Source organism: Callionymus lyra, unplaced genomic scaffold (genome assembly GCF_982586985.1).
Source record: "Callionymus lyra unplaced genomic scaffold, fCalLyr1.hap1.1 HAP1_SCAFFOLD_63, whole genome shotgun sequence".
In the NCBI taxonomy this organism is placed as follows: Eukaryota; Metazoa; Chordata; class Actinopteri; order Syngnathiformes; family Callionymidae; genus Callionymus; species Callionymus lyra.
In genome coordinates, this window is record NW_028258571.1 from 63,825 (window position 1) to 75,000 (window position 11,176).

The following is an 11,176-nucleotide window of genomic DNA, read 5'->3' on the forward strand; positions in this document are numbered from 1 at the left end:
TGCTTACAGCACCCAGTATTCCCAGGCGGTCTCCCATCCAAGTACTAACTGGGCCCGACCCTGCTTGGCTTCCGAGATCAGACGAGATCGGGCTCATTCAGGGTGGTGTGGCCGTAAGCGAGGGAAGCGCTTGTGAAATGCCCCAAAGTGTTGAAAATGTTCCCCAGGCCCCTGGTTCCCCATCCCCGCAGGAGGAGGCTCCCCAGGCCCCCTGGTTCCCCATCCCCGCAGGAGGAGGCTCCCCAGGCCCCCTGGTGCAGGAGGAGGCTCCCCAGGCCCCTGGTTCCCCATCCCCGCAGGAGGAGGCTCCCCAGGCCCCCTGGTTCCCCATCCCCGCAGGAGGAGGCTCCCCAGGCCCCATGGTTCCCCATCACCGCAGGAGGAGGCTCCCCAGGCCCCCTGGTTCCCCATCCCCGCAGGAGGAGGCTCCCCAGGCCCCCTGGTGCAGGAGGAGGCTCCCCAGGCCCCCTGGTTCCCCATCCCCGCAGGAGGAGGCTCCCCAGGCCCCCTGGTTCTCCATGCCCGCAGGAGGAGGCTCCCCAGGCCCCTGGTTCCCCATCCCCGCAGGAGGAGGCTCCCCAGGCCCCCTGGTTCTCCATGCCCGCAGGAGGAGGCTCCCCAGGCCCCCTGGTTCTCCATCCCCGCAGGAGGAGGCTCCCCAGGCCCCCTGGTTCTCCATCCCCGCAGGAGGAGGCTCCCCAGGCCCCCATGTTCTCCATGCCCGCAGGAGGAGGCTCCCCAGGCCCCTTGGTTCTCCATCCCCGCAGGAGTAGGCTCCCCAGGCGCCCTGGTTCTCCATCCCCGCAGGAGGAGGCTCCCCAGGCCCCCTGGTTCTCCATCCCCGCAGGAGGAGGCTCCCCAGGCCCCATGGTTCCCCATCACCGCAGGAGGAGGCTCCCCAGGCCCCCTGGTTCCCCATCCCCGCAGGAGGAGGCTCCCCAGGCCCCCTGGTTCTCCATCCCCGCAGGAGGAGGCTCCCCAGGCCCCCATGTTCTCCATGCCCGCAGGAGGAGGCTCCCCAGGCCCCTTGGTTCTCCATCCCCGCAGGAGGAGGCTCCCCAGGCCCCTGGTTCTCCATCCCCGCAGGAGGAGGCTCCCCAGGCGCCCTGGTTCTCCATCCCCGCAGGAGGAGGCTCCCCAGGCCCCCTGGTTCTCCATGCCCGCAGGAGGAGGCTCCCCAGGCCCCCTGGTTCTCCATCCCCGCAGGAGGAGGCTCCCCAGGCCCCCTGGTTCCCCATCCCCGCAGGAGGAGGCTCCCCAGGCCCCCTGGTTCTCCATGCCCGCAGGAGGAGGCTCCCCAGGCCCCCTGGTTCTCCATCCCCGCAGGAGGAGGCTCCCCAGGCCCCCATGTTCTCCATGCCCGCAGGAGGAGGCTCCCCAGGCCCCTTGGTTCTCCATCCCCGCAGGAGGAGGCTCCCCAGGCCCCTGGTTCCCCATCCCCGCAGGAGGAGGCTCCCCAGGCCCCCTGGTTCTCCATGCCCGCAGGAGGAGGCTCCCCAGGCCCCCTGGTTCTCCATGCCCGCAGGAGGAGGCTCCCCAGGCCCCCTGGTTCTCCATCCCCGCAGGAGGAGGCTCCCCAGGCCCCTGGTTCTCCATGCCCGCAGGAGGAGGCTCCCCAGGCCCCCTGGTTCTCCATGACCGCAGGAGGAGGCTCCCCAGGCCCCCTGGTTCTCCATCCCCGCAGGAGGAGGCTCCCCAGGCCCCCTGGTTCCCCATCCCCGCAGGAGGAGGCTCCCCAGGCCCCCTGGTTCCCCATCCCCGCAGGAGGAGGCTCCCCAGGCGCCCTGGTTCTCCATCCCCGCAGGAGGAGGCTCCCCAGGCCCCCTGGTTCTCCATGCCCGCAGGAGGAGGCTCCCCAGGCCCCCTGGTTCTCCATCCCCGCAGGAGGAGGCTCCCCAGGCCCCCTGGTTCCCCATCCCCGCAGGAGGAGGCTCCCCAGGCCCCCTGGTTCTCCATCCCCGCAGGAGGAGGCTCCCCAGGCCCCCATGTTCTCCATGCCCGCAGGAGGAGGCTCCCCAGGCCCCTTGGTTCCCCATCCCCGCAGGAGGAGGCTCCCCAGGCCCCTGGTTCTCCATCCCCGCAGGAGGAGGCTCCCCAGGCGCCCTGGTTCTCCATCCCCGCAGGAGGAGGCTCCCCAGGCCCCCTGGTTCTCCATGCCCGCAGGAGGAGGCTCCCCAGGCCCCCTGGTTCTCCATCCCCGCAGGAGGAGGCTCCCCAGGCCCCCTGGTTCCCCATCCCCGCAGGAGGAGGCTCCCCAGGCCCCCTGGTTCTCCATGCCCGCAGGAGGAGGCTCCCCAGGCCCCCTGGTTCTCCATCCCCGCAGGAGGAGGCTCCCCAGGCCCCCATGTTCTCCATGCCCGCAGGAGGAGGCTCCCCAGGCCCCTTGGTTCTCCATCCCCGCAGGAGGAGGCTCCCCAGGCCCCTGGTTCCCCATCCCCGCAGGAGGAGGCTCCCCAGGCCCCCTGGTTCTCCATGCCCGCAGGAGGAGGCTCCCCAGGCCCCCTGGTTCTCCATGCCCGCAGGAGGAGGCTCCCCAGGCCCCCTGGTTCTCCATCCCCGCAGGAGGAGGCTCCCCAGGCCCCTGGTTCTCCATGCCCGCAGGAGGAGGCTCCCCAGGCCCCCTGGTTCTCCATGACCGCAGGAGGAGGCTCCCCAGGCCCCCTGGTTCTCCATCCCCGCAGGAGGAGGCTCCCCAGGCCCCCTGGTTCCCCATCCCCGCAGGAGGAGGCTCCCCAGGCCCCCTGGTTCCCCATCCCCGCAGGAGGAGGCTCCCCAGGCGCCCTGGTTCTCCATCCCCGCAGGAGGAGGCTCCCCAGGCCCCCTGGTTCTCCATGCCCGCAGGAGGAGGCTCCCCAGGCCCCCTGGTTCTCCATCCCCGCAGGAGGAGGCTCCCCAGGCCCCCTGGTTCCCCATCCCCGCAGGAGGAGGCTCCCCAGGCCCCCTGGTTCTCCATGCCCGCAGGAGGAGGCTCCCCAGGCCCCCTGGTTCTCCATCCCCGCAGGAGGAGGCTCCCCAGGCCCTTTGGTGAGTTTTCTACCCGCAAACCAAGCCCCCCAAGCCCGCCGCCTGGTGGGGGAAGAGGCCCCCTGGTCCCGGTTCTATTTTAGGACACTTTGGTGAGTTTTCTACCCGCAAACCAAGCCCCCCAAGCCCGCCGCCTGGTGGGGGAACATGCCCCCTGGTCCTGGTTCTATTTTAGGACACTTTGGTGAGTTTTCTACCCGCAAACCAAGCCCCCCAAGCCCGCCGCCTGGTGGGGGAGCATGCCCCCTGGTCCCGGTTCTATTTTAGGACACTTTGGTGAGTTTTCTACCCGGAAACCAAGCCCCCCAAGCCCGCCACCTGGTGGGGGAAGAGGCCCCCTGGTCCCGGTTCTATTTTAGGACACTTTGGTGAGTTTTCTACCCACACTGCAGGTCCCCAAATGCCGCCATCTGGTGGGGGAACATGCCGCCTGCACCGGTTCTATTTTAAGTCACTTTGGTGAGTTTTCTGCCCACACTACGGGTCCCCAAATGCCGCCATCTGGTGGGGGAACATGCCGCCTGCACCGGTTCTATTTTAAGTCACTTTGGTGCGTTTTCTGCCCACACTACGGCTCCCCAAATGCCGCCATCTGGTGGGGGAACATGCCGCCTGCACCGGTTCTATTTTAAGTCACTTTGGTGAGTTTTCTGCCCACACTACGGGTCCCCAAATGCCGCCATCTGGTGGGGGAACATGCCGCCTGCACCGGTTCTATTTTAAGTCACTTTGGTGAGTTTTCTGCCCACACTACGGCTCCCCAAATGCCGCCATCTGGTGGGGGAACATGCCGCCTGCACCGGTTCTATTTTAAGTCACTTTGGTGAGTTTTCTGCCCACACTACGGCTCCCCAAATGCCGCCATCTGGTGGGGGAACATGCCGCCTGCACCGGTTCTATTTTAAGTCACTTTGGTGAGTTTTCTACCCACACTACGGGTCCCCAAATGCCGCCATCTGGTGGGGGAACATGCCGCCTGCACCGGTTCTATTTTAAGTCACTTTGGTGAGTTTTCTACCCACACTACGGGTCCCCAAATGCCGCCATCTGGTGGGGGAACATGCCGCCTGCACCGGTTCTATTTTAAGTCACTTTGGTGAGTTTTCTGCCCACACTACGGGTCCCCAAATGCCGCCATCTGGTGGGGGAACATGCCGCCTGCACCGGTTCTATTTTAAGTCACTTTGGTGAGTTTTCTGCCCACACTACGGGTCCCCAAATGCCGCCACCTGGTGGGGGAACTGCCGCCTAGTCCCGGTTCTATTTTAGGTCACTTTTCTCACTTTCTGACCCACAAATAATGCCCCAAATGCCGCCGCCTGGTGGGGGGAACTGCCGCCTAGTCCCGGTTCTATTTTAGGTCACTTTTCTCACTTTCTGACCCACAAATAATGCCCCAAATGCCGCCGCCTGGTGGGGGGAACTGCCGCCTAGTCCCGGTTCTATTTTAGGTCACTTTTCTCACTTTCTGACCCACAAATAATGCCCCAAATGCCGCCGCCTGGTGGGGGGAACTGCCGCCTAGTCCCGGTTCTATTTTAGGTCACTTTTCTCACTTTCTGACCCACAAATAATGCCCCAAATGCCGCCGCCTGGTGGGGGGAACTGCCGCCTAGTCCCGGTTCTATTTTAGGTCACTTTTCTCACTTTCTGACCCACAAATAATGCCCCAAATGCCGCCGCCTGGTGGGGGGAACTGCCGCCTAGTCCCGGTTCTATTTTAGGTCACTTTTCTCACTTTCTGACCCACAAATAATGCCCCAAATGCCGCCGCCTGGTGGGGGGAACTGCCGCCTAGTCCCGGTTCTATTTTAGGTCACTTTTCTCACTTTCTGACCCACAAATAATGCCCCAAATGCCGCCGCCTGGTGGGGGGAACTGCCGCCTAGTCCCGGTTCTATTTTAGGTCACTTTTCTCACTTTCTGACCCACAAATAATGCCCCAAATGCCGCCGCCTGGTGGGGGGAACTGCCGCCTAGTCCCGGTTCTATTTTAGGTCACTTTTCTCACTTTCTGACCCACAAATAATGCCCCAAATGCCGCCGCCTGGTGGGGGGAACTGCCGCCTAGTCCCGGTTCTATTTTAGGTCACTTTTCTCACTTTCTGACCCACAAATAATGCCCCAAATGCCGCCGCCTGGTGGGGGGAACTGCCGCCTAGTCCCGGTTCTATTTTAGGTCACTTTTCTCACTTTCTGACCCACAAATAATGCCCCAAATGCCGCCGCCTGGTGGGGGGAACTGCCGCCTAGTCCCGGTTCTATTTTAGGTCACTTTTCTCACTTTCTTACCCACAAATAATGCCCCAAATGCCGCCGCCTGGTGGGGGGAACTGCCGCCTAGTCCCGGTTCTATTTTAGGTCACTTTTCTCACTTTTCTACCCACAAATAATGGCAAAAAAAAATGCTTACAGCACCCAGTATTCCCAGGCGGTCTCCCATCCAAGTACTAACTGGGCCCGACCCTGCTTGGCTTCCGAGATCAGACGAGATCGGGCTCATTCAGGGTGGTGTGGCCGTAAGCGAGGGAAGCGCTTGTGAAATGCCCCAAAGTGTTGAAAATGTTCCCCAGGCCCCTGGTTCCCCATCCCCGCAGGAGGAGGCTCCCCAGGCCCCCTGGTTCCCCATCCCCGCAGGAGGAGGCTCCCCAGGCCCCCTGGTGCAGGAGGAGGCTCCCCAGGCCCCTGGTTCCCCATCCCCGCAGGAGGAGGCTCCCCAGGCCCCCTGGTTCCCCATCCCCGCAGGAGGAGGCTCCCCAGGCCCCATGGTTCCCCATCACCGCAGGAGGAGGCTCCCCAGGCCCCCTGGTTCCCCATCCCCGCAGGAGGAGGCTCCCCAGGCCCCCTGGTGCAGGAGGAGGCTCCCCAGGCCCCCTGGTTCCCCATCCCCGCAGGAGGAGGCTCCCCAGGCCCCCTGGTTCTCCATGCCCGCAGGAGGAGGCTCCCCAGGCCCCTGGTTCCCCATCCCCGCAGGAGGAGGCTCCCCAGGCCCCCTGGTTCTCCATGCCCGCAGGAGGAGGCTCCCCAGGCCCCCTGGTTCTCCATCCCCGCAGGAGGAGGCTCCCCAGGCCCCCTGGTTCTCCATCCCCGCAGGAGGAGGCTCCCCAGGCCCCCATGTTCTCCATGCCCGCAGGAGGAGGCTCCCCAGGCCCCTTGGTTCTCCATCCCCGCAGGAGTAGGCTCCCCAGGCGCCCTGGTTCTCCATCCCCGCAGGAGGAGGCTCCCCAGGCCCCCTGGTTCTCCATCCCCGCAGGAGGAGGCTCCCCAGGCCCCATGGTTCCCCATCACCGCAGGAGGAGGCTCCCCAGGCCCCCTGGTTCCCCATCCCCGCAGGAGGAGGCTCCCCAGGCCCCCTGGTTCTCCATCCCCGCAGGAGGAGGCTCCCCAGGCCCCCATGTTCTCCATGCCCGCAGGAGGAGGCTCCCCAGGCCCCTTGGTTCTCCATCCCCGCAGGAGGAGGCTCCCCAGGCCCCTGGTTCTCCATCCCCGCAGGAGGAGGCTCCCCAGGCGCCCTGGTTCTCCATCCCCGCAGGAGGAGGCTCCCCAGGCCCCCTGGTTCTCCATGCCCGCAGGAGGAGGCTCCCCAGGCCCCCTGGTTCTCCATCCCCGCAGGAGGAGGCTCCCCAGGCCCCCTGGTTCCCCATCCCCGCAGGAGGAGGCTCCCCAGGCCCCCTGGTTCTCCATGCCCGCAGGAGGAGGCTCCCCAGGCCCCCTGGTTCTCCATCCCCGCAGGAGGAGGCTCCCCAGGCCCCCATGTTCTCCATGCCCGCAGGAGGAGGCTCCCCAGGCCCCTTGGTTCTCCATCCCCGCAGGAGGAGGCTCCCCAGGCCCCTGGTTCCCCATCCCCGCAGGAGGAGGCTCCCCAGGCCCCCTGGTTCTCCATGCCCGCAGGAGGAGGCTCCCCAGGCCCCCTGGTTCTCCATGCCCGCAGGAGGAGGCTCCCCAGGCCCCCTGGTTCTCCATCCCCGCAGGAGGAGGCTCCCCAGGCCCCTGGTTCTCCATGCCCGCAGGAGGAGGCTCCCCAGGCCCCCTGGTTCTCCATGACCGCAGGAGGAGGCTCCCCAGGCCCCCTGGTTCTCCATCCCCGCAGGAGGAGGCTCCCCAGGCCCCCTGGTTCCCCATCCCCGCAGGAGGAGGCTCCCCAGGCCCCCTGGTTCCCCATCCCCGCAGGAGGAGGCTCCCCAGGCGCCCTGGTTCTCCATCCCCGCAGGAGGAGGCTCCCCAGGCCCCCTGGTTCTCCATGCCCGCAGGAGGAGGCTCCCCAGGCCCCCTGGTTCTCCATCCCCGCAGGAGGAGGCTCCCCAGGCCCCCTGGTTCCCCATCCCCGCAGGAGGAGGCTCCCCAGGCCCCCTGGTTCTCCATCCCCGCAGGAGGAGGCTCCCCAGGCCCCCATGTTCTCCATGCCCGCAGGAGGAGGCTCCCCAGGCCCCTTGGTTCCCCATCCCCGCAGGAGGAGGCTCCCCAGGCCCCTGGTTCTCCATCCCCGCAGGAGGAGGCTCCCCAGGCGCCCTGGTTCTCCATCCCCGCAGGAGGAGGCTCCCCAGGCCCCCTGGTTCTCCATGCCCGCAGGAGGAGGCTCCCCAGGCCCCCTGGTTCTCCATCCCCGCAGGAGGAGGCTCCCCAGGCCCCCTGGTTCCCCATCCCCGCAGGAGGAGGCTCCCCAGGCCCCCTGGTTCTCCATGCCCGCAGGAGGAGGCTCCCCAGGCCCCCTGGTTCTCCATCCCCGCAGGAGGAGGCTCCCCAGGCCCCCATGTTCTCCATGCCCGCAGGAGGAGGCTCCCCAGGCCCCTTGGTTCTCCATCCCCGCAGGAGGAGGCTCCCCAGGCCCCTGGTTCCCCATCCCCGCAGGAGGAGGCTCCCCAGGCCCCCTGGTTCTCCATGCCCGCAGGAGGAGGCTCCCCAGGCCCCCTGGTTCTCCATGCCCGCAGGAGGAGGCTCCCCAGGCCCCCTGGTTCTCCATCCCCGCAGGAGGAGGCTCCCCAGGCCCCTGGTTCTCCATGCCCGCAGGAGGAGGCTCCCCAGGCCCCCTGGTTCTCCATGACCGCAGGAGGAGGCTCCCCAGGCCCCCTGGTTCTCCATCCCCGCAGGAGGAGGCTCCCCAGGCCCCCTGGTTCCCCATCCCCGCAGGAGGAGGCTCCCCAGGCCCCCTGGTTCCCCATCCCCGCAGGAGGAGGCTCCCCAGGCGCCCTGGTTCTCCATCCCCGCAGGAGGAGGCTCCCCAGGCCCCCTGGTTCTCCATGCCCGCAGGAGGAGGCTCCCCAGGCCCCCTGGTTCTCCATCCCCGCAGGAGGAGGCTCCCCAGGCCCCCTGGTTCCCCATCCCCGCAGGAGGAGGCTCCCCAGGCCCCCTGGTTCTCCATGCCCGCAGGAGGAGGCTCCCCAGGCCCCCTGGTTCTCCATCCCCGCAGGAGGAGGCTCCCCAGGCCCCCATGTTCTCCATGCCCGCAGGAGGAGGCTCCCCAGGCCCCTTGGTTCTCCATCCCCGCAGGAGGAGGCTCCCCAGGCCCCTGGTTCCCCATCCCCGCAGGAGGAGGCTCCCCAGGCCCCCTGGTTCTCCATGCCCGCAGGAGGAGGCTCCCCAGGCCCCCTGGTTCTCCATGCCCGCAGGAGGAGGCTCCCCAGGCCCCCTGGTTCTCCATCCCCGCAGGAGGAGGCTCCCCAGGCCCCTGGTTCTCCATGCCCGCAGGAGGAGGCTCCCCAGGCCCCCTGGTTCTCCATGACCGCAGGAGGAGGCTCCCCAGGCCCCCTGGTTCTCCATCCCCGCAGGAGGAGGCTCCCCAGGCCCCCTGGTTCCCCATCCCCGCAGGAGGAGGCTCCCCAGGCCCCCTGGTTCCCCATCCCCGCAGGAGGAGGCTCCCCAGGCCCCCTGGTTCTCCATCCCCGCAGGAGGAGGCCCCCCAGGCCCCTGGTTCCCCATCCCCGCAGGAGGAGGCTCCCCAGGCCCCCTGGTTCTCCATGCCCGCAGGAGGAGGCTCCCCAGGCCCCTGGTTGGGAGAGGGGGAAAAAGAGCAAAGTGTTTAAAAATGCCCCAAAGTGTTGAAAATGTTCCCCAGGCCCCTGGTTCCCCATCCCCGCAGGAGGAGGCTCCCCAGGCCCCCTGGTTGGGAGAGGGGGAAAAAGAGCAAAGTGTTTAAAAATGCCCCAAAGTGTTGAAAATGTTCCCCAGGCCCCTGGTTCCCCATCCCCGCAGGAGGAGGCTCCCCAGGCCCCCTGGTTGGGAGAGGGGGAAAAAGAGCAAAGTGTTTAAAAATGCCCCAAAGTGTTGAAAATGTTCCCCAGGCCCCTGGTTCCCCATCCCCGCAGGAGGAGGCTCCCAAGGCCCCCTGGTTGGGAGAGGGGGAAAAAGAGCAAAGTGTTTAAAAATGCCCCAAAGTGTTGAAAATGTTCCCCAGGCCCCTGGTTCCCCATCCCCGCAGGAGGAGGCTCCCCAGGCCCCCTGGTTGGGAGAGGGGGAAAAAGAGCAAAGTGTTTAAAAATGCCCCAAAGTGTTGAAAATGTTCCCCAGGCCCCTGGTTCCCCATCCCCGCAGGAGGAGGCTCCCCAGGCCCCCTGGTTGGGAGAGGGGGAAAAAGAGCAAAGTGTTTAAAAATGCCCCAAAGTGTTGAAAATGTTCCCCAGGCCCCTGGTTCCCCATCCCCGCAGGAGGAGGCTCCCAAGGCCCCCTGGTTGGGAGAGGGGGAAAAAGAGCAAAGTGTTTAAAAATGCCCCAAAGTGTTGAAAATGTTCCCCAGGCCCCTGGTTCCCCATCCCCGCAGGAGGAGGCTCCCCAGGCCCCCTGGTTGGGAGAGGGGGAAAAAGAGCAAAGTGTTTAAAAATGCCCCAAAGTGTTGAAAATGTTCCCCAGGCCCCTGGTTCCCCATCCCCGCAGGAGGAGGCTCCCAAGGCCCCCTGGTTGGGAGAGGGGGAAAAAGAGCAAAGTGTTTAAAAATGCCCCAAAGTGTTGAAAATGTTCCCCAGGCCCCTGGTTCCCCATCCCCGCAGGAGGAGGCTCCCCAGGCCCCCTGGTTGGGAGAGGGGGAAAAAGAGCAAAGTGTTTAAAATGCCCCAAAGTGTTGAAAATGTTCCCCAGGCCCCTGGTTCCCCATCCCCGCAGGAGGAGGCTCCCCAGGCCCCCTGGTTGGGAGAGGGGGGAAAAAGACCAAAGTGTTTAAAAATGCCCCAAAGTGTTGAAAATGTTCCCCAGGCCCCTGGTTCCCCATCCCCGCAGGAGGAGGCTCCCCAGGCCCCCTGGTTGGGAGAGGGGGAAAAAGAGCAAAGTGTTTAAAAATGCCCCAAAGTGTTGAAAATGTTCCCCAGGCCCCTGGTTCCCCATCCCCGCAGGAGGAGGCTCCCCAGGCCCCCTGGTTGGGAGAGGGGGGAAAAGGAGCAAAGTGTTTAAAAATGCCCCAAAGTGTTGAAAATGTTCCCCAGGCCCCTGGTTCCCCATCCCCGCAGGAGGAGGCTCCCCAGGCCCCCTGGTTGGGAGAGGGGGAAAAAGAGCAAAGTGTTTAAAAATGCCCCAAAGTGTTGAAAATGTTCCCCGGCCTCCTGGTACCCCATCCCCGCATGAGGATGTCACCCAGGCCCCTGGTTCTCCATCCCCGCAGGAGGAGGGATTGTGGGTGGGAGAGGGAAAAAAAAGAGCAAAGTGTTTAAAAATGCCCCAAAGTGTTGAAAATGTTCCCCAGCCTCCTGGTACCCCATCCCCGCATGAGGATGTCACCCAGGCCCCTGGTTCTCCATCCCCGCAGGAGGAGGGATTGTGGGTGGGAGAGGGAAAAAAAGAGCAAAGTGTTTGAAAATGCCCCAAAGTGTTGAAAATGTTCCCCGGCCTCCTGGTACCCCATCCCCGCCTGAGGATGTCACCCAGGCCCCTGGTTCTCCATCCCCGCAGCAGGAGGGATTGTGGGTGGGAGAGGGAAAAAAAGGCTAAAGTGTTTAAAAAGAATAGCCCAAAGTGTTGAAAATGTTCCCCGGCCTCCTGGTACCCCATCCCCGCAGCACACCACACCACACAACCCCCCATGCCTCCTGGTCCCTCACACTCAGTCACTCACCCAGCCACCCACCCACCCAAGCACCCACTCATCTCCCCCTCCCTCACGCCGCCCTCCTGGTTCCCCACCTCGGCCACACTCACCCACTCATCTCCCCCTCCTTCATGCCGCCCTCCT

The 11,176-nt window shown here is 65.4% G+C and overlaps 2 non-coding genes across 2 annotated transcripts; both read right to left on the bottom strand.

Moving 5' to 3' along the window:
- On the bottom strand, positions 1–119 carry LOC148058611 (5S ribosomal RNA). The gene has a single exon (XR_015709672.1). It is a non-coding gene; the product is annotated as a 5S ribosomal RNA (ribosomal RNA).
- A 5,311-nt stretch (positions 120–5,430) lies between these two features.
- Positions 5,431–5,549, bottom strand: LOC148058612 (5S ribosomal RNA). The gene has a single exon (XR_015709673.1). It is a non-coding gene; the product is annotated as a 5S ribosomal RNA (ribosomal RNA).
- Between the last annotated feature and the right edge of the window lie 5,627 nt (positions 5,550–11,176).